This window comes from Channa argus, chromosome 11 (assembly GCF_033026475.1).
Source record: "Channa argus isolate prfri chromosome 11, Channa argus male v1.0, whole genome shotgun sequence".
Taxonomy (NCBI): domain Eukaryota; kingdom Metazoa; phylum Chordata; class Actinopteri; order Anabantiformes; family Channidae; genus Channa; species Channa argus.
In genome coordinates, this window is record NC_090207.1 from 5125076 (window position 1) to 5148984 (window position 23909).

At 43.0% G+C, this 23909-nt stretch overlaps 1 protein-coding gene across 3 annotated transcripts in view; it reads right to left on the reverse strand.

Moving 5' to 3' along the window:
- Window positions 1-23909, reverse strand: part of znrf3 (zinc and ring finger 3) — a 63883-nt gene that overhangs the window by 35453 nt on the left and 4521 nt on the right. The window contains exon 2 of one of the 3 annotated variants that reach the window (XM_067521154.1): window positions 1447-1643. The exons of the other annotated variants lie outside the window; for them this stretch is intronic. The gene's annotated coding sequence lies outside the window, so the exon portion shown is untranslated. The remainder of the gene's footprint in view (window positions 1-1446; window positions 1644-23909) is intronic. 3 annotated transcript variants of the gene reach the window in all.

Here is a 23909-nt window from a genome sequence, read left to right on the forward strand (position 1 = left end):
AGTGGCAGCGATTCTTAGTTAAACTGGCACTGCAACCTGGTCATTTTTGGCTGTTTGTCAGTTTGGATTTAATAGTTTTATTCATCTCCTATCCTGTTGACGTGTATATGATATGTCACATGCACACAATCAAGTAAGGTGTACATGAGCCCGACTGATGCATTTGAAATAACGTGAACTCAACAAGCACACACACACACACCGAGAAACAGAAAAGGTCAATAAGTTTTGATTAGTGTGTCAGTACATTAATTCCTTTCCGTTTTCTTTCAAGTCACTTCCTGAGATATGCCGGCACAATTACACAGAAGATAGTGAACCAGTTATTTTTCTTTCCCCCAAAACAATAAAAAACAAATTTTACCATAAAGGTGATTTATGCAAAGCAGTACATAACGAAGATGCTTCACTGTGTAAAATCCAGCAAACGAGCATAAAACTCTTGGCCAAAACACACAAACTAGCAAAATTCCAACACTGTGTTAGTGCCAACCACCCTGCTGGACCCTCCCTGACACAAACCGTGGCACAGCCAAGATACAGCCTCTGGCAGAAAGTCTGCACGTACAAACAGACCAGCTCTCCGTAATAAGCACACTAATGACCTCTTTCTAAAAGCACGTGCTTATTTAGACCTGCAGTAAACATATGGAAAGTAAAACAGATGAGGTGATTTTGCTGGGCACTTATGAGCTGCAGTTCCTGTGGGCGAATGTGGCATCCTAATTTAAAAGTATGTGAGAAGAGTTTTCACACAGACATGCAACACACACACTAATGAGGGCTCAGCTGTCCAATCTATAAGGCAGTCTCACCAGCAGCCACATACTGTACATGCAGACAAATCTCCTCTACAAATATCATCTCTTTCTCTGTGGATGTACACAGACACCAATTAGAGTTGCACACAATAAAAACGCTGAATGAACAGGCTAAACAATCTCCATTTCATAAATGTATGTTTGCTATAACAAGTACATGTTGTGCAAGAAGTATGTTGCAAGTCACAATTGATTGACAGTCATAGGTCAAAGGTCACATTTTCCCAGGTTGTGCTGCCATCTGTTCATGTGGAATGTCTCCTCTGGCTTTTATCCCTTAATGTCTCCTCTATTTCATTATTACATCTTCCCTAAACTGAACCCCAAGGAGCTTAGACTTCACATTAGAAGGACAGAGGAAGGTAATCCAAGTCTGGTGCTGAGTCTTGAAAGATGACTTTCAAAATAAGAGTCATCTTACATCTTACAGTGAGCGTCCCTGGATGCAGACAGGTTGAGGTTTTCGCCAGCATTAGGACTTGATGAGTCAATTAGACCAATTCGATTTTTCTAACATAATTACTGCTGAAACATTGAATTTGCATGTACATAAAGCTTTACAATCAAGGCAGAATAAAAAGAATACATACATCCTTGGAGAAAAGAAATGAAATGCATCTCTTACTTTGGTATGCAGCCATTCAGTGAACTTGCTGCAGTACAGTGAAGTGCAAGTTGTCCTTGCCAAGAAATAACTTGTCTACAGGAGTCCCTGTGATGTTGAATCAGTTACTGCATTTCACTATATGTTAAGAAATTTCTAAACAAATCCATACGTCTTATGGGAATTTTCTTATCTTCATACAGAGGTTCAATGTCCGACTGCACAGGGGGAAAACAAGCACAAGAAAGGAGGTAGAGTTTTGAATTGCAGTCTTCTATGTATAGCATGGACAAACAGACTCACAGACTTAAATGCATGCTTTAACACACAACACACAACACACACACACACACACACACCTCCCCTTTCACTCTCTCAGCCCCTTGGTCCCTCTCTGCCCGTCTTTCCCAGGACTAGAAATAACTTCAAAGAGGGCTGGTAGCCTTGAGGAGAGAGGGAGTGGGATCCAGTTACAGCGGAGCAGCTGGGAGGGCCCTACAGGTGGGGCCCAACACTCCTCCTCCTGTAACATTATCACCGTAAAGGGATCCCACCGCTTCTCCTCTCAAATAATAAAGACTTCCTCCCTTTTGTCTTCTCCACTGGGACTAAAGGAACAATTAGCCAAGCTAGTGCGGCATCCATCTTTCACTTGCACGTTCTGAACTAACGCAAAAGTGGGCTGCAATGAAACAAACAATGTTGGCCACTGAAATAGGGAGTAAGACATAAGATCAAATCAGCTTCAGGCTAAAGCCTGCAGGAAAACTTTGAAGCCGAGTGTGTATCAAGCAGGCTTTGTGATGCTAGACTCAGTGCAGTTATCCGTCAGTGCGTGCTGTCCCCTTCTTAACCCCCCCCCCATGAAAATCATCTCCACGCCATCTTCATAGCAACGGGCAAAGCAAACAAGTGTCATGGTTTCAATGTGAGTAGGGGACGCTGGCAAAGGACATTTAATATCATGTAAATGTCCTGATATGTAGCACAAGGCTCTGGGGTTGACAGCTTTAACGCTGAGCAGGGTGCCGAGCTTGTGACTCTATTAACTCTTAGCGAGTGAATCGTGAACAGTCTCTCCCTGGTGTCACTTTCAGCTCTTCACTCTTTAAAACCCGGAGAGACTCAAACAAAGGACAGGCCGACAAAGTTCAGGGGTCATCATTGGGCTGGATGCCACCATTTTGAAAAAATAGGGTGTGGGGGGTCGAAACAAGTGCCCCCACCTTTCCTGAAGAGACCAGAGCATCTATTTGAAATGATACAGCAGCAACCACACATATTGTCTTTTTGTTAGAGGGGCTGTTGTCCTTATGAGGACAATTAGGAAAATTGGATGAAAACATGCATAAATTATGTCAAGGTGTCTGTGTGAGTGTCAGAATGACTAACGTAATGGAAAATGGGTCTCAATAATAAACAATTCAATACGTCACAACAGCAGAGCAGCACGTCCACGTATAAGTTATTTACAACAAATTTCTCAAAACCTGAAAAAGAAAACGGAATATCAGTCTATACAAAAAAAAACAAAACAAGTAATAATGGATTAGGTGCTTCGCTGATGAAAATACAATTGCCCAGAGAATTTTAATAACATTTAAAAAAAGAAAAACAGCCAATTTTCCAATTTCCGAATATGAAACTCGCTTCAAAATTCTTCTGTTCATTGCTTCACTGACTAATCGTTTTCAGCCGTAGACAATTAAACAACAATTTTCTGCTACAGTTCAAAACTACATTCAGTGTTTGTGTACCTATACTAGATCCACTGCCAGCACCACCCCAAACATCAGTGGCATCCGCTGCTCCATCTCTCCCCGCTCCGCTTCAGCCATCTCCATAAAACTAAAGCGAATGTCATTACTTAATGAGCTATGATTAATGCTGCTGCAGGACAGCTGGTGAGCCCAGGGGGAAAAGGAGAGAGGCTGGAGGGTGCACATACCTGGTGCTCGCTCTGAAGCTCGCTCTGCATGTGTGCATGTGTTAGAGGTCTGAGGGGTTGGGGTGGCTAAAAGTGGACCGTGGGGGGGGCCCCGGGCGGGGGGAGGATTGCAGTCATCAACACCTAGAGTCTGAGTGGCCTTTGATGTTTGCACGGCGTCTTTGATGGACCAAGCCATGGAGGAATGCTGCTCGCCCTCCCTCACTGCCCAAAAAAGGCCCCGAAGTTGTGGAATGTGGTGCAAGCTGCTGCTTCTCCTGCTTGGCCTACTGAAATGGGATTAGGCCCATATTGCCGCCCATGCTGCCCGCAGTGGACAATACTTAAGGAAAAGTTGCATTTTCCTCCAGTTTCTTCCATTTCTAACATGAACCATGAAAAATAATACTACTGCTGCTAGACACAACGTCTTCAACCAGGAAATGTGTTATTCTCAACATGATGAAAGGAATTTTAGTGCTGCTATTATTATTATTATTAGTTATTTGCACTCATAATTTAATTAATTTAATTCTATTATCATTTTCTTGATTGATTGATTGATTGATTTTATATTAGACAGCTTCACTGATATTGAAGCATCTGTTCTTCTAGCTGGAACATGCCTCCAGATGACATCAATTGGAGGAACATTCAGTTCAGATGATGTCATCTCATTGCTCATACTATGAAGGTTGCTTTTCTAGAGCTCCACCAGATGAAATATTTTAGTATTAGGAAGCCAAAGGGAAGTTTGAAAACATTAATGAACATTTACACCTTGAACTAAAGCCATAGAAAGCAAGTTGAAAATAGAGGAAATGGCCCTTTAAATGTACATTGTACCAACCCTGGGACATCTTCAAATGGAAAGACCACCACAAACACACACACAGAAATAGTTATACTATTTAGGGGATAATTTTTCTTTAAAAAAAAAAAAAAAAAAATTCAGATTTTCCCAATTTAGCTTATAGCATTTGAAAATAGTGTGAAAATATGATTTCTTTCTAAAATCAGTACAAATCTCTATGTGACAAGGGCATTAAACAATAAAAATAAAAACACTCCTGTGAGTAATTTGCTCAGAATCCTACATTTGTATGCTTTTTACAGAAAGTGAGTGGGTGATAGCACAGTATAATTTGCTGGCATTTCTTCATCCCAGCCATTTTTACCTGGAAAATAAATTATGTTGAATGCAGCTAGTCTCCATGAGAAATATCACTATTTGGTTTTACTGTATGTATGTGGGAGTGGCCTCTGGAGATCAAACGTGTCCAAGGCATACAGCTGGCCTGTAATCAAAAGCTGCACCACCTAAACCCCGATACTTTGAGATATTAACTTAAGGGAATGGCAAACACTTCCGATGACCAAAGCCACTCGTTGTCCTGGCATATCAAAGCACAGTGTCGCAGTGTAAAAACAGAGTGGCTGTGGACTCGCCTGCAATGTACTCTCACACACATATATAAAAGTGTGTCTGTTTGTGTGTGTGTTTGAGAGTGTGTGTGAGTGACAGATGAGTGTTGTAATGCAGCCGCTCCTCAGAGGGGAGACAGATAGGGCTTTCTGCAAAGGTCAGGTTCATTTTGTCCTCACACTTAATGTAGTGAATGACCTTCCACACAACAACTGCACAAACAAGCCGTTTTGGCCATGCATGCCAGGGGCCGTCAGTCCTTGGACACAGCAGGCCGGGCTAACCAGGAACACTTGCCAATGTTGCACAGCGTGTCTTTGGACATTGCAGCTTGCTGCCAGTGAGAGTTGAGAGGAAGGTGAACAGGACTTACAGTAAACACACAGCTTCACACACTCGAATGAATGTGTGCACAGATGATGGGTTTTGTACAGTAAGAGCTCCCTCGTTACCTCTGCTTTACCCCTGGCCACAGGGTTGAGGGAGGGAGGCAGGCAAGGTGGCGGGGCAGTCAGTATTAGCGCTGGTTTCAGATTTCGGTCGCCGTTGACTTGTTTTCTTTAGGAAACACTTACTGGGGCTCCAACTACACCAGAGGAAGCGCTCACCTACATCACTTCCAGGTCAGATAGCTAAGGTCACAGTGCACTCAGGGGAAGGAGAGGAGTGGAGGGCCATTAAACCACATGTGGAATGCGTTTAGTGTCACCACCAATTAACCTTAAGAATTCGTTTTAAAGTGTACGAACCTTTAAAGAAAACAGAGGAAGAAGTGGTGGTGGAGTTGAGAGATTGGTTTTCCCTGTGAAAACTGGCACACGTAGAATCAGCCTCTCACACTTTCCCCAAGTCTTTCCTTGGCTCACTAGTGTCTTTTTGGGTTTTTTTTCTATTTTTTTTCTTGTTTCTGTGAATGGCTGCACGATCACTTTTCACGACAACCTGAAGGGGGAAAACAGGAGGAAAGCTCAATCTACTGTAGGAGTTTGAAGACTCCTTTGAGGAGCTCTGATGTTCCTGAGGAAATGAGTAAACAAAACCACAGCTACTGCCAAACATAATGTAATGGTGAAATGTAGACTGAGGCGATATTGCTAAGTTTCCCTCTAAAACGTAGTAGTTGGTGGTTGTGCTACTTTGTGATTAACTGCATTCAACTGAGTGACAGAGATGAGAGAGATCAGTTACTTCTGCCTCACAGCACAGGTTTTCTACTCAAGTCTGTATTTTTGAACGTTTGCCACATGTTAACAGATTAAAGGTTACAATACAAAATGAGCTGGTATGATTTAAACATTTACCCAATGGTATACAGGCACCAGTGATCTTGTTTTTAATAAGGTTGGATGTAATCTGCATCTGAATCTGCATCCGATTAACAGCTCATCCAAAAAAAAAAAAAAAAAAAAAAAAAAAAAAAAAAAAGATTCAATCAGTCGATCTTTGTACGGTAGACATACTGGTATTTTTGACTGCCAGTAAATAACATTTTGAAACAGTTTGTCTATCAAAGAGCACAGACAAATAGCTTTTTTTGTGTGCGTGTGTATTTGCCAAGAAAACACACACACACACACACACACACACACACACACACACACACACACAGATCAATAGCCAGTCAGATAAAAACACTTAAGTTCTCTGTTCAGAAAACCAAACTTTCCACTCCACCTTTTCAAATATGAGAAATGGCTGCATTTTCTCTCATTTTTCATTGTTAATTTAATGCCTCTGCATTTTGATTTTCGCTGTCAGTTCATCAATGCCAGAGCTTTGAAAACTGCACACTGGGTTTCGGGAACTGACTAAATAGCCAACTGAGAAATAGAGCAGAATAATCAATAATGAAAATAATTAGTTGCTGCCATTAGGTAGAAAATGTTGATACGCTTTAAGGCTTTGTGTCGACTGCTAAGTCTGCACTCAGTACAGGCCTTAAATAAAACACGTCAACAAAATCACAAACACTTCCTTAGATTTGCAGCCTCTTTTTTTGAAGCCCCTTTTGCACCCTGAGGGGGGTTGAGACACAAGCTATATTCTAAAAGGCATCTGGGTGGAAAGCAGCAGTCATCTCTGTAGGTGTTTTTTCAGAGGCTCCCCCCTGCGCTTGTGCTGACCAGTGATCAGGTTAGACAAGTCCCTCCATTCAGAGCTACACAGTAATATCGATATCCTCAAAGAGACGGAGGAGGAGCAGAAGAAGAAGGGGGGAAAATCCTATTTAAGAGATTAACTCGCAGCACCCAACCGAGCCAGTGCTGGGTTCACTGGCTCACTCATTCCTATCTTACCCACTAGTCTCTTGTTCTAAAGCAAAGCATGTCTTTGATACTCGACTAGAAGGAATCTGGAGGCGTTACAGGTTTCTTTTGTGCTTTGCACTGCACAGAGTGTGTGTGTGTGTGTGTGTGTGTGTGTGTGTGTGTGTGTACCAAGGCTGGGATTTCTTTTCTTTACCCTGCTCTCTTCGTCTTTCTTTGCCTTCATCTCATGTTCCCCTTCCCCCACCCCAAACACTAAATCAGTGAATCATAAACCTTTTCTGTTTTTTTTTTTTTTTTTTTTTTTGGGGGGGGGGGGTGGGTATCATAACAAACTGCTATCTAAACATCCCTGTGAAAAGTTAACCCCAGTAGATCAAGGTGACCATATTTGGGTGGTGATGGGTTTGAAGGGTAGGACAAGGGGGTGGCATTTTGGACAGCGAGGGGGGGGGAGGGTGTAGTTGGTGGGGGGTGGGAGCTGGGGGTGGGGTGGGGTGGTGACTCCCCTTGGAGATTTTCTTAAACCCATTACATCAGCTTTTTTCTGCTTCATAGGCTCCAAGTCTGAGGCTTTGTAAGAGTAGAAAATGACCTAAATTGACATTCAGTGTGGTTGTGGTTGGTTAATTGTGGCCAGGCATTTTTGGCATAAATAAAACAAGATTCCAGAGGCCTTTTTCTTTAAGCTTTTTATGAATCCCACTTCTTTGTAAGCATGGCCTCCCATGAATGTAAAGCGATCATACCCCAACACCTTTTGAGCTTTCTTAAATGTGCTCAAACTATGCAGATCCAGAGGGAGGGGGCCCCACTATCAGAGTGACTCAGAGCAACGATAGGAAAAGGACCAAAGTCTCGGTAGTGAGTTACTCTACTCATTATAGCCATGCTGCGATTTGATGAAACGTCTAGAGCTCGCACCAACTGTACAGTATTAGTCAACTAATATATTTTTAAAACAAATGAGAAACGTATGCTGAACTTAAATGAAAACCTAAAAATATCTAATATTTTTCAAGCAATTTCAAATTTAAAAAAAAGGCATTTAACAAACTAAATACATTTAAAACCAGACTGGAATTAATTTAAAAACATATTAGACATATTCTTAGAGCAACAACAAGAAAATCTGCAAAAAGTATTTCACTGTATTTTCAAATCATCGATTTTACAGCCTTAGTTGGGTACAAATAGTGCAAACTAATAATAAATCTTGACTTCACGATGCTTGCAATATTCAGTTTTTGTTTCCTATTTGCGGGGGCATTTTAGAGGCTGCAGTGTTTGAACTTGTCTTGTACAGTAGCCTATACACAGTCAGCTTTATGTTTGGTCTGTTCGTAGTAACAACTCGACGAGTGTAACGTGATGTTCGAGAACACGGCTAATATTACTGTTATTCTAAGAGTTTGACTTGTTCAACATGTGTTGAACTATTTACTAAATTCAATTCTATACATACAGCTAGTGAAGTCTGACGTCAGTCTGGTTGCCCCTTTCCTTCCTCCTGTCCATTCTCCGTGGCCGAGGGCAGAGCTCAGCTGCTCCTCTTGCAGAGAGCACACAGACCGTAGCACAAACACGTCCACTATATTTTCTGGTCCACCAATCTTACTCAATGCTGTTTTTAATAACACTGATGTGCTCAAATAATTCTCGTCATCCACATACTCTAGATTTCAGTATGCATGCGCAGATATTTTTGTGGTATGTGGGCATGTGCTCTCTTCATTTGATAGCACGTTTCTGTGGAGATATGATCGCAGACTGTTGACAGTTTGAAAAAGCGATCAACACAAGCTCTTCCAAAAAAAATTAATAAATAAATAGGCATGGGTAGAATCAAGAGAAAAGTGTGAAATAAGAAATGATGCAGCCTGCTAAGTCCTGCTAAGCTCTACCCACACATTCTAATCAAAAGCTGTTACAATAGCTGGCCTAAAAAACATAAAAGAAAAACAGAGAAATTCAAAAGAGGCCACTTGCTGATGCCGGGCAAGCTGATCAGCGGCACATAGACTGTCAAAAGCTAGTGGGAATGTCAAAAGCACCACTGATCTCTCTCTTTCCCCCCTAATGTGATCAAACAGGGGTTCATTCCCTGGAGGAGGTCAAAAGAAAAAAAAAAAAAAAAAAAAAGAGGGAGAGAAAGTGAATGGGAGTTTTGGTGCGCAATAGGAAGCCCGGCCACCAGCAGCACAACCAAGCAGCGAGCACAAAACAACATGCTGTCTCTCAAGCTTTCCTCCAGTCCCACGGTGAGGAGAAAAAGAAGAAGAGAGGGCCGAGGAGGAAAGAGTGACTGAGCAAACAGTGAGGGGTATGGGCATAAATAGGGCCGGTTGCCCGGGTGAGAGGGACCCGGAGCTCCAACAATGTCCACATCAAGCGTCCGGCTATGGGCCAGGCCCCGCAGAGGTGCGCTCCCAGTGCGCTCCGAGGTCAGTGGAACGGACAAAAGGAAATGGAATGGTCCTACCCTTGGCAGAGCAGCTGGTTTAGGGTATAAAAGCCTAAGACTTGTGAAGAGGTGTGTGTGTGTGTGTGTATGTGTGTGTGTGTGTGTGTGTGTGTGTGTGTGGGAGAGGATAAAGGGGTAAAGGAAAGAAAACAAGCACAGGATGAAATGAACTCTCAAATCTACCATACAGCCAACACCTCTGTGGCCTAAATCATCTATAGAAAACAGGAGGTAGCAGTAGTCCAAGAAGTTTTTTTTCCCCCCACTGAAAAATTTCCAATTCAAATTTTTCTTTTCATAAAATCCTCAATGTTGTACATCACAGAAACACACTAATCCTCTAGATGATATAAAGATATTCTTATGGGCATGAGTTTTCGATGACTAAAGCTTGTGAAAACTGTAAAATCTTGTACTTCCTCCCTCCCCCCCCTCCATCAGTTGGATATTGCAGACAGCTCTAAATACTGCCCTAACCACGAGCCTCAGCCAGTGTTGCTATGGAGAGGAAGCTAGTCACAGTCCCGAAGCAGAGCTGCAGCAAATTCAAAACACCTCATTGTTGCAAGCGGGGACAAAACAACACTACAGTTGCTGAATTCAAAACTTACTGATCCAAAAAGGGAACGTTAAGTCTAAGAGCTCTTTCAAATCTGTGGGTCATTTGGTCTGGTCGGAATCAGTGGACCAGTTTGCAAAACTGGATCCTTTGGATTCCTTTAACACATTTACAAAAAAAGAAGAAAAACAACATGACACATGGAACCAAAAGGAATGGAAGTCACACGGGAATGGTTAATATTCCTATGAGAAAAACTTCTATGAAACTGCTCATAACAGTGGTAACACTGTCAGAAAGCCATTTAGCTGAAACATGCCATTTTGGGCCAGATCAAGGTCGGATCGCATTTTCATCACCAATGAAGAAGGACAGAGACCCTGTGTGGTAAGGGTTTTTGTGTGGTTGTTTCGCTCCACACCCAAGCACGAACGCTGTGTTCAGACCTGCCCAAACGGACTGCACAAAGAGGGGAAAAGAACCACAACTCTATTCAATAAGACTAGACGAGGTAGGCTTAAAAAAACACTTCGCTAACCTGATTTTCAACTGCTGTATGGGTGTTGTAACCGATTTTTCTTTCCTATTTTTATACACAAGGCTGGCACCTTGTACTTCTTAATTGAAAGCCCAGATATTTTGTAATGCAGTGGCTCATCTTTTGTTCTGATGATTCAACCAAGAGAGTTTATTTCCCGTCAAAGGCTTGGAAGTGCTCCAACTGTAAGTCAGCCAACCACTGTCTGTGCAGACTGCTACTTCCACAATCTTGCATATAACTCCGCCCACTTTGCAACTACAAAGCAGATATATCCAGCAAAGAAGCTTTTTTTTTTTTTTTTAACTTCAATTTTAAAGTTACCGTAAAGATCCAGCCACACCTCCTTCTGGCTGCTTGAAACATGGCACGCACACACACACACCCACACTCTAACTCACTGTCCCTCCACACACACACGCCAATAAAAAAGGGTGGGGCAGCAGCAGTGATCGGACAAACACTGCTCTTGGAACTCTGCTGAGCGAGACTATTGTGCAGGGGCACGTTAAAGAGACAGAAGGTTGGGGAGGGGTGACGGTAGCATTCAGGTTGCTTCACTGGCTCCATCAGTGGGTGGAAATAAAAGGCAGAAAGTTGCTGGGCCAAGTTGAGGCCACGACAAGGAGGTAGAAAAAGGATTTGAAGGAAGAGCCCACAGTGGCAGGTGTTAGCAGGTGAGACTGGTGTTCAGGTACAGTTTTTTCAGTCCTGTTAATCATGGAGTAATGGGTGAAATATCAGCATCCATAAATACTAACTATAATAACACTGACGGCTAAACCTGAATAGATTTGATGAGGTATTCGAACGGATTCACGTATAAGCGCATTAACAACTGGATCCAGATTTGATTACATGTAGGAGTTTACTGCTGAAGAATGAGCCTTTAAAACTCAAGAAAACAGCTTATTAATACAGAAATATTTTCTGGCAAGACATAGTCACATGGAGTTTTGTGATTTCACCAGCCCAGCCCTTTAACAGGCGTCTACCCGTGAAAAAACACACACAATTATGCCCAGAAATACTTTGCAAGTGTGTATCCCTTTTCTAAGTCACCTCTGGGCCACATGGACCAAAGGTCTGCGTGTGGATCCATGTCGCGCAGCCATTCAATCCACCTTCATCTCAAAATGTGTCAACCCACACGACCGCCTGAGGACAAGATCTGGAGAATTTCATGCATTCCACTGTGGTGGGGGGGTCTGCTTTAGATTCTCACAGTTACATGTTTCTGTTTTCAGGATTTCATAGGCTTTTAAAAAAGTAGCCTCTGAGAAAGTTCAGTTTAGACTAACCAAGTTATTTAGGACAGGGGGCAGGCAAACCACTCTGTAAATATTACCATAACATCCCTGTGAATTACAGAAAGTGGCCTAGACAAGAGAAAGTGGCATAAACTACATGTCATGCTGTTATCACTCCACCCCTTGGAAAGACGGCACTGCTCCAAAAATGCATGTTTGTGCCCGGGCAATAGAACGTTTCCCTTTCTTCCCTTTCACCGAAGCAAAAACAAAATAGTCTACATGAGGGCAAAGGGAGAGAAAAGTAAACTTTAATTGGTGTGGAAATAATTCCATTACCATATAGCTCCCCATAAAAGGGTGATTTGTTCCTTTGATCACCCCAGAGAGCTTTTATGGAGTCACTGCCTGGGTCCAGGGGCAAGGCCAGCCACCAGAATTCCTTCGAACATTTGTTTAACAGCAGGCCAAGTGCAGAGCGGTGCACAAGCGCGGTATTGTTCCACCAGTTCTCGCTGGACGCTCTGCCAGCGGTACAGGGCACTGTACCGTTGGCACTGAAGAGCATAAGACACTGAACCCTAAGTTGTGGGTCAGGTGAGCACTTTGCATGGCAGCAAACACCATCGGTGTGTCAGTGTGTGTGTGTGTGTGTGAACGAGAAGCACCATTGTAAAGCCCTTTGGATAAAAGTGCTATATAAAGTAGCCATTTACCATTTGCAGGGCTGTAGAAACATGTGGGGTTTGAGGGCTATGGTTTGGGAATAAGCAAAGCCTGGGGATAAGCAGCCCTGAAGAGTTAAAGATCAAATCCACTTTACGCACAAACACTTCCTGCCACTTTGAAAAGGTAGTAGCCAAATTCTGAAGACTAGGTCATTTTACGGTTGAGAGGGCTGTCCCATTGCTGAGTGGTTAGAGCGCCCCCCCCCCGCTCACAAATTATACAATCGAAGCCAACAAGTCCCTCCCACACCCATCCCTTCGTATGGGGATATGTAGATGAGATTTATCTGACCCAGAGTTCATGACTCTGGTGTTATAAACCCCTAGGGTCCATGTTATTTGATTAGTTTTTTATTAGAAACAAGGAACCACTTAGCTGGCTGTAACCTCCAGGGCATTTGGCTCCACATCTAAGAGCACTGTAAGCCCATTTCTGAAAAGGGACAGTAATGGCAAATACTGCCTCTGTAAAACAACAACAACAACAACAACAACAACCAAAAAAAAAAAAAAGCTGCACCAAGTTACTGTAATTCAGGCAGGATGTCAAATGTGCTAACTAAAGTTTGCTCTGCAAGCCAAATGCTTAATGTGCAGAGTTTGGGCAAAATTCTATGAAGATAAATATGAGCCATGCAATGTAGCAGAATTCACTGTAATAAAAATATGTTAAAACTATGGCTTTGAGCAAATTTTTACTGCAGTGTGATTGTGTGATTTATTTTTAAAAACCCAGTCTGCAGGGGCAGATCCTTTGAGGTTCCGCCTCTGTGTTTGTATTGAACAGCGAGGCGCTTGTTAGGCTAGACTTTGTCTCTTTGACGGGCAATACAAACCCATTTGAAACTCAAGGACAGGTAAGTTCTGTCTGTGGCTACTTTTGCCAAAATTAACATATTTCTCAGTATAAGGATGAATAATTCTGAGCATCCAAGGATAATGAATGCTAAAAGAGGATGACTGCATATTCAAATACGCTGGCAAGTCTGCCCTATTTTTGCATATTAAATTCCATTGCAACTAAGGGTCGGGACCTCTGGGTCCTTAAGGAAAGAATGCGTGACTTTAAATGAAAAACCAAAAAGGGCTGCTCGCATACCCATGCCTCCCCAGCTGGAAGCACGGCGTATGGATCAAAGAGGCTCTGTGAATCTTCAAGATGGACAATCAGGATAAAACTCAGAGGGCAGGCGAAGGGTCTGGGAGAGTTCTCGCTCTTCATGCATTACGTCTGGAAGTCCCATCTTCTCCTTGGACCGTTTACAGCTTTTTCGTGCATCGTTAATAATTCAAAAACTAAAAAAAAAACCCACTACGGCTAGTCTCAGCTATGAGAGTCCTCGGGGCATGCTGCTAGTATGTTAGCTTATGAGTTGCACAGTCCAGTGAGCAGAGTGTTTTCCTCACATTTGCACTTCTGCACTACTGAAACCCTCCGCTGTACCTCACTAGGTGAGCATGAGACATGAAGGCAGCATGAGCATACTCAGCTCCCAAGCAGCTTTCCCACAGAAAATTCAACAGTTGGAAGAGCACTATATATCTAACCCTACAGCCACATCCTAACATCCCTGCACAGGTGGGAGGGGGGGGGGATATATGTGGTGCTGCGGACCCTTCCACCTGTGCTGAAGTGTACCTGGCATGTCACGCTATCAAGGGAAGGTCACTGGCAAAGAACAGAGTGTCTTTTGTAGGGAGAACAAGAACAACCAGCATCCCCTGTCGGGCTCCTGGCCTTATAGGAGAGCTGAAGCCTCTCGACCTCCAGCACCTAGTCTGCCGGCCAGCCAGGGCCCAGCCCAGGAGAGCCTGTCATCACTACCACAGAGGCCTCTATTCATCCCTGCAAAGACAAAGCCAAAAGTGTAAAGCAGCAATCCAAGGCACGCCAAGCATCCAGATATCCACCAGTGATATCATTTTAGACTTTTGTGAGACACTGCTTTAGTTTACCCGCCGTTCTCTACCCACCATCCCTGCTCTCCCATTCCCTCCATGTTGAAGTTTTGCCTGTTTGTGATGCAAGGGCCTCACATGCACTGCACATCCTTGGTGCAAGGTAACACACAGTGGAATTTGTTGCTTGTTAGTGGGATACTGCAAGTTCACCAAAGGTTTTGAAGTCATTACTCAAACACTAAACAGAGAGCCATACTGAACAACAGTAGCACAAAAAGGTCCTGTTAAATATGACTCGTGATAAAGAGGACGAGCAGCACTGGCTTAGTGTTGTTCATGAGGCTTCACAGAAGTGGGGTTCACATGGTTCGGAGTTCATACTGCTCGCAGTCATATCAGACCCTCCTGTGGCTACACTTGGGCCCCTGATCACAGTAGAGAAATCTAAGCCTGCTGATAAGATCAGCTGACCCCCTCCCTTCGAGAACAGCACAGGGAAGAAAAAATATATATGAAAGCTGCTGCACACCACCAGACCTGGACGGGCAGAAAAACAGGAGGCTTTGTGAGAACAAAATTATAAAAATACAGTACAGGGAATATCCTCAAGCTGCGTTTCCTTAAGAGATTTTGGATTCACACAGATTTGTTGTTAAAGCAAACAGAAAATTACTGCAATAAAATCTAGAAAAGAAGTCCAAATAAAAATATTACTAAAGAAAGTGCAGTGTTTAGCAAGCGTTACTGCAGTATTTCTGCTGCTGCAAGAGTTTGTGTGAGATTGAACAGCTTCCTAGCTGTTGCGCACTAAGGAAATATTGCTACACTTCTATATTATTTTCTGAATTAAAAAGGAATAATAACCGTTACATTTTTTTACAGTAATCCTGCATCAGAGACCATCAAATCACAAACTTGACCTGGCAAACTGGCAGAAATTCCAGAGAGCCAAGCCAATCCTCTTCGGTTCTCTGGAAAACAAGAGCGAATGTAAATAAAGCTGAGCTGCTGACACAGGCTGAGAGTGGAGGGGACAGGTGCCACAATGATACCAGCGACCTCCGGGGGATGTTTGCATCCCATGGTGGTGTCCTGTTTCACGAAGGACACCGGGGGACAAACCAGTTGGTCTACCCCAGGGGTGTGAGCGGTCCAGCGGGTCACTCTGCTATTGCCAGGGAAACACCCGTGGCTTAGGCAAAACTTAGCTTGCATTGTTTAGGGATCTTTAGACGTACATCTGCAATGCTGCCCCTCCCTCACAATATTTCCATCTTAAGTTGGATTTTTAAAAACTCACCTCGACAACCTTCACATCTCTGTTAGGTCTGATTTTTTTCCCCCACGGGTTTAAATTTAACATAATCTTTTCGCGGGGGAAACCTCTCTGCTAAAAATCCAACTTTCCAAAGCTTCCAACTCGCCTGTACATCATACATCAACAGAATCTACAAGCTTGTACTGGACCAGGTACACCCGGCTCCTGGCCAGCCTCCCTCGTACTGGCTCAGCGTCAAGACAAAGTATCCTACCAATCCAACAGTTGTCTGGCTACACTGAAAGTCACCTCCGAGTCCAGCTCTAGCACTCGTGTCAGGAATCCACAGGCTCTTCGCATACCAAGCGACCGGATATCCTCTAGTTAAAGAGGGCCTTCTCAGCCAGGGGCCCACGTGTTGGTCGAGCTCTCTCAGTTGGTGTTTATTTATGTATTTATGTGGGTGGTGGACATACAGGTACTGCTTAAAAAGCCTTCAGAGTGACATCAGCGTTACTTCAAGCTCAAACAAAACAGTAAAATGAGAACAGGCTGTGAAGAATCCACAGAAACCAATCCATTTTCCAGGGGATCTTCAGAGCTGTGCATTGCGCAGTCGCTCCTTGCTCTGAGCCTGTGGATCTGTGCATCTGTGAATGGCTTTTGTGTTGCTGCCAGGGCAGAACAAAGTGAGTTCAGGTTACTGCACTCCTCCCGTTATTGGCCCACATTGTCTCTAATTACTCCAGCAAACATTGACACAGCATGTGTGGTCTCACATTTATACCACCTCCCCCTTCCGCTCTCATGCTTAATAGAGTGAGAGAAGGCAGAGAGAGAGACAGAGAGGAAAAAAATAATTTATCAAAACAAAAACAATAAAAATTACGAAAGCCTTGCACTTGCATTCATTGTTTTTTGCTTGATCATGATGCAATTATACTGTAAGTGAAACTGCTTTAAGATGTCCCGAATTAATTTGTTTGTCATCTTGTTCTCATGCCTAACGCATCCCCAGGGGTTTTCCGCTCACCTTTCTCCCATGCCACCTCAGCTCAGGAGGGAACCAGCGCACCATGCCAACTCAAGCTTTTAATACATGAGCAACCGAGACCAATGCAAAACATCAGTGTTTTCAGGGATGCTATAACCAAAAACAGAAAACAGCCCTTCTCCACAACTTTAAAGCGCAATCCCACACTCTAATTTGAATTCTGAAGCTTTCCCGTTGCCCGGGCAATTTTAACTAGCTTTTGCAAAACAATAATTATGACGATTGTACGCATCAGTAGCTTACCAAATCCTCTGTCCATGAGCTTAGCTTGAGGCGATGCTGCAAAAAAGCGGATCCAAATATGATCCATGTGGTTGCCAACAGGAAACGGCTCAACGTTGGGCTTAAAGGCAGGTCTGGTGTAAGATCACATCACAAACATTTTGAAATGGTCACTGGCGAGTGTAGTTAGTGTAAAATTAGCCTTGGCCTCTTGTTCTGTAGATGTACATGAAAGCCCTTCTGAGCAGATCCATTACTGAGTTCCACTGGAATGACAACTAAAAGACAGACTCATCCGTTAGTCCATTTTCAGTTTTCTCAGAGAGGTTTTGGTTTGTAACTGTGGGTTTAGACCTATTGATATGCTGAAGTTCCCATTCAGATTAACAGACAGTGTTCCAGATGGCTACAGAGCCGCAGTATATCCCTTCATTGCAAAGCATTTTATTAAAGCCAATACTAATGTCATACGCGAGTTGTACTATAAAGTCCTTTCCTGCACTGTCCTTGGATTAAGTTCATGTATAACAGTCTTTACATGCTCAATAATCGCTACTGTGGATCCTTTTGAACCACCTCCTTTTTCAGAAGCAGCTCTGCCATTGATGTAATCGAGTATTGGATACTGGATCAAAAAATGCCAACCATTCATTCCTATGAAGGTTTTTGCTCAGTGGTGCAGAGCATGAAAAAAAATATCATTCCTCCAGATCACACAGATGATCCTCACACTTTCATAGTTTGCAGCAGAAATACCATTTATAAAATAATCCTAGAGCTATAACTGGGTGGGACAGATCAAATTCTGATAATATAAAGTCCATTTATGGGATTTGCGACAGAGAAAATGTATTTACAGTTTTAAAACCCCTCTTTAGCACGGACCCTCTGTGGGAAAATGCTTTCTGCGGCGTCTGATCACAGCTGCAGTGCAATGATATGGCCACCACACTAAAACTGCTTCACATCCCAGAGCTGATCCTGGGAATGGTCGTATCATGGTGAAGCCAGTTTATCTCTTTTCCTGTTTCCACTGGTTAAACTAAGCTACAATAGCTCCAGCGGTACACTTACTTTACTGACATGAGTGGTTTTAATCTACTCATCTGACTTTTAACCAAAACTGTCAAACTGGTCCTTTAATTATGCCTATCTCAAGAATTTAATGGCGCTGTATCATATCATAAATAAATCCAACATGTTCAAATTACACATCCTCCTGCTCTATTCACATGGGGGAGAACAATGCCCCCAACCGACTGGCGAGGCCACTATCTAAATCTCAGTGCCACATTTCCTTGGGATGTGTTTACTTCGAACTGCCTGCAGGGTGTATGTCACCCAGGGGGTGACAATTTGACTTTGTCACATGCCACAGGCATGTCTTGTCACAAGCCCGTGGGATGGAGACGGAATAGCAAAGGGCTGCATGGGCCCTTCTTTTTCTGTCCTTTCCATCTTCTCCCACTCGATCTCTCCTTTCCCTCAAAACAATATTGTGAGAAACTAGATCCCTTGACATGTCCAGGGATAAGTTATCATTAGTGAGCCAAGTGTGTTTGGGGAAACTGACCTTACACTGCCAAGCAAAGAATGGCTTCCTAAAAAAAAAAAAAAAAAAAAAAAAAAAAAAAAGTAGAAATTGCTAAAAATGCAGCTTTTACGATGACATGTGACAGAAGGACGGCTCTGGGTAAACAGAGGATAAGGGGTGAGATTGAGAAAATGCAGTGACAAGAATAATGATATGCTCCATCTCAAAACATTTTGATGATTTCTTCCAATCTCCTTCACATTAGTGACCTATAATCTAACTTAGAAATAAATGTATACTGACATTTTTACAGACAGTGACAGTGACAGTGAACAGATGCAAGGGGACATAAATGGACACAGCTGGCGAGAGTAATTATTATGACCTTTTCACATACACTCAGGTTCACATTGAGATTGTGGGTGGGGGGGGGGGGTTGAAAGGTGGCAGGTGGGCGGAATGGCAGGGCTGCAAACGCGTAGATACAATCTGCATGACAGAAAATGTCAAACCCATTAGATTAAATGGACACTGTCTCTAAAGATACTGACTAGACATCATTAATCCATTAGCACTTTTCACTGTCAATCTTCGACGAGGTTCACAATGGCTCAGTGCGTTTATTTCTGTGGGATGTGCTCTCTTTATTCCTCCTGTGCTGGATTGTCTTACACACAGGATCTGCAGAGTCTCATTTTAATATCTATATTTTTCAATATTTCACATGCAGTAAATTTCTACTTTGAAATAAGCACAGAAAATCCCATTTAGATAGTCTAGATAGCTCTGCAGAAAAAAAATACAGCCTGCATTATTGCTTTTCTATAACATTTTGTATAGAGTCCAACTATGTTTTGTAGAATATCTGTGTCTGCAAGATTTAGAAAGTCTTTCTTCATCCATAGGATGAAGTTCAATTGTTAGTTTTCACCTAAGAGCAGCATGTTAGAGGGACACCTGCAAACTGACACTGAAATAGAAGCAATGCGATCATTAACTCTCTGAAAACCAGTGCAGACACGAGTGCAAATGCAATAATATAAAACTGCAGGTCAAGATATATTGTGCTCAGAATGCTCTGCAGTTCAGTTGTTGAGGAGTGTGCATTAGGAACCGCACAAGGAGTTTTAATGAAGTGTAATTAAATGTTTTAAAAGGCTGGCTTACTCAGACTAGAACAAAAACCTGACTGAAACTAAGAATACAAGATGATTTTAACCAATTAACTGAAATAAATATTAATTGAAGCGATTAAAGTAATTGTTGCAAGCAGATTTTGTACAATCACTTGAACAGTTGCAGAGCTGTTAGACTTAATTAACGTAACAATCCCTTAATTAAGTTCATACACCAAAAAGCAAACCGGTTTTCTTCTGACATTCAATTCATTAAATAAAAAAATTCATATTATTTGCAGCCCTGCATTAAAGCTTTTGCAGGAATTCATCCATTCTCATGCACCTATGAGCTGGATGGTGCTGTGATAGTCATAAATTGCTGCAGTTCACAAGCTGGAAACCGACGTTCTCTTCAGAGTTCGACTCAGGATGCAGGATTGCAAAGGGCGACCTCAGCATGGATGCCAAATAAATAAAAGTGCAGCTGTTTACTGCTAATTTAACATCAAAGGGACACACAATCACAAAACAAGGGCGAAGAGAACTTCAATCAGAGGCATGCAAATAACCTTTGGCAAACTGAATCAACAACAGTGAATTATTGCCCTGCGCTCTCAACAAGTGAGATATGTTCCTGCAGCGGGCGCCTCTCACCTGTCATGGGAGCTGTCAATGAGTTATCAGCGTGATGATCATGGGGGCATTTTGAAAGGAACTGCGGTCACGCTTGGTTTAACACACATTAAAAGGTAAGTACATGTACACACACACACACACACACACACGCACAGGCCCTGTATAAACTTTACAAAGAACAGCGTCAACTCTGTTTCACCTGTTGTGTACTTTAGAAACGCCCAGTGGATTAACCTTATGAGCTGAAATCAGATTACAAAAAAATTAAAAACTGCATCTCGTTCCCAGTCCTCCATTAAAAATGTAAATAAAACCTTTTTTCTTGTGTCATCAGGGTCCTTACATTTGCATAGTGTCAGGAGGTGAACTGACACCTTCGCCTGAGAGCTGTTCTAAACTCTCTGGCTCCGGCCCAACACTCAAAGTATTTTTCTCACCATGCTTGTGCGAGGAAACACCTCCACTTGTATTTGTATGGGAGCGGATTTACCTCAAAGGCCTGCAATTACATCATCATTCAGTTTTGTAGCCCTGCATATCAGGGCCAGCATTAGTCAGAGAGGCCTTTGAAGAGTTTGGTCCAGCCCTCTCTCTCTCTCTCTCTCTCTCTCTCTCTCTCTCTCTCTCTCTCTCTCTCTCTCTCTCTCTCTCTCTTCTTCCCCCTCTTCCCTCCTCCACTCCACCACCCCCTTCAGCACTGCCTTTGATGTTAGCGCGTGGAGCTGAGAGAGCGTCGCGGCCTCCCAGGCCTCCCCGCCTCGCCTGATCCTATCTGCTCAGGCGGCACATTCATGTGGTTTACACCCGCAGCACGACTCCCGGCATCTATTTACCCCGGCCCTGCAGGCCCCTCCCTGTTCAGGGTCCAGAGGCTAGAGGGAGTCAGCATAGCCTGAGCTACCGATGGGGGTCGAGGGGGAAGGACAGAAGGAATTCTGAAGGTTTTATTAAACTCCCAAGCTGTGCTATAGAGCTTTTATTGGCATGATACTATGTGTGAAGATTCATAAAAGGAAATTACATCGGATCATTTGAGAAGTTGTGCTAAGGGTCAAATTAGAATGCACTGACCAAGGTTTTACCATTAAACTCTACAACTGTACTCCAAAAAAATTCAGCCATTTTTCAAAAAGGTATTTGCAAATATAGTGTGCCAACACAACAGATAACAGAAAACTGAGAACCCAATGTCCCCAGTTCCATCAGTATACCCATGATACAGGGACGACATAAAAAGAAAGTCAATTTTTCATTTCAAAAATCTAGGGCGCATCTTTAGCAACAGGAAGAGGAGGAGGTGGGAAAATATATCTTGACTGCAGAGCCAGAAGACATGTAGTGCTCCAGTCAGACAAAAAAAAAAAATAAGAAAAAAAACGAATGCATCTGACCAAGAAGACCCAATCCATCATACCTCTAGCCCTATTGTGTTAGAGCCAGGATCTTCCTCATTACAGGAACAACTAACTACACACAGACACACACACACACCACTCTAGAAACTAGAAGGTGGGAGCAGAGTTAAACACAATAGGGTCAGATCTTCCACCTGAAACTGATTTGTCCCCATCTGGCACCTTGTAAATGACCATGACCACTGTTGTGTAGGAATCCATTAAAGGAAACAATAAAAGGGGGGAGAAAGCAAGAAGGCAGGGGTGTTCAACAAAGGGCCTGTCAGGAGAACCCTGTAACATTAATAATATGATGGATTAGACAGATGTTAATCACGTGAACAAAGCCAGAAACAGGCTCCATGAACAGTAACCAGAGAAACTAGTATGAGCATCATCTTCCTCAATGGACACTTTGTGTTTTATAAAAGCATGATAATTATGTGATGATGTACACAAAAGAAAGAACTTTGAACACTGCGCTCTTGAACTTAGGTGTGGGGGACAAATGTGTGATAAGACGTCTCCTTTTGCATGGAAACAAATGGGAGGAGTAGGAGGACATGGGCTGCAGTGCTCAGAGTGAACTGGACTGCCTGCACAGCCATCTTCCTAGTCTATAGGCAAAAAAAGTACAACAAAAGGGAGGAGGCTGGCGTTGTGGCCTTCCTCCGTTAGTCAGCACATTCCTGGCCGACAACAAAGCATGCCTCTGCTGGGATGAGCTACCGTGAGCATTGTCATTTCTTAGCCCTTGACCCCTTTGCCTTTGTTTTGCAGACCCTCTGTGTCAGCGGACAAAAATGTGGGCAGAGGGAATGGACTGGGCCTTTCAGCGCCGTTTCATCAAACGCACACAGACACATCAGGTCCTATTCAGAAAGTGAAAACCCCACTCCGGGCTCCTCTTCATCTTTGAATTGTTACAAATGTGCTTCAAAGATAAAATGATTGAAAGTAGGTGGTGTGAGAAAACTTTTTTGCCTGTAAAAGGTGTGTCATTCGGTTATAGTGCTTCACCACAGAAAATTAGAGCCTCGGGGTAAAAAATGATTTAACATTTCCTTATAATTGGAGTGTAAAAGCAGGACTGATGCAAGTGATTCATACAAATGAGCTTGGACACATAGTCAATAGGAAATCAGGAGGAGAGCGTCACGGGGGAACAGGGCTCCTCTGGGAGAGCCCTGGATATTAGCGAGAAAGGAACAGCGATGACTGTTAATCTCTCCTGGAGTGGAACATCAAAGATCAGCTCAGACGCTCAGCCCAGTGGAAACTAACAGTTACTGGGGCCACCAGTACCAACATGCACTTGTTCCAGGTGTGAGTGGGCCGTGAAGTGAGTAGGAATGAGAGGCTCAGAGAGAAAGACACAAGAGAAGACAGAGTAGAAGAGCCGGGGGCAAAATAGGGAAAAAAAAAAAAAGGGGGCTGCTGGTTTGGAAGCATTGATGCCCATCTAAAAAAAATAAAATAAAATAAAAAGCCTGAATAAACACTACCAGATCCAACAGGAAATTTGGTGCTGGTCGACTGACATATTAAACATTTACTGTGGATAATCATCATGCTTTTAGATAGCAATTAAAACTATAATCTTAAATCGTTAAAGTGTTTTCGCGATTTCACACACCTGTTGTAAAGTCAGGTGTGTGATTTAAATGCCAGATATTAGTTGGATGGTGCTTTTGCAATTGGAGCGTAAGTTCAAAACCTTTGAGTAGCACAGACAAAATAATCTATTTCAAAGTGTAACCACAGTCTCAGAGGATCAAATACTGGCCTTTCCTTTATTTACTATCTTTTGGAGCAATTTCTGCATTTGGAAACTGCCGAGTTGACACTAGGGGAATTGCAGGAAATAAAAAGAGAGAAATGTGGGGAAAGATTGGCAGCCAAAGTCCAGGGACTAAACGTACTGTGGTTCACAGGGCGCCAGGGCACCGTGACACCGCTGAAGTGTCAATATATCAGTGCACAGTGTTAAGAAATAGTTGCAATCATCACTTGAAGTCATTGCCATGTGCTCCCATAGGACGCATGACAAAGTTTGGCTGCATCACAATAAGCAGAATGGGGGTGGGGGTGAGTGTGTGGGAGGGGGTGTTAAGCAAGAGAAAGAGAAAAACAGTTTAGTCTGTTCTATTCCGAAAAGGGGAGAAACGCAGCCTCAAATTACTTTGGCTGGGACATGAAAGCGAAAC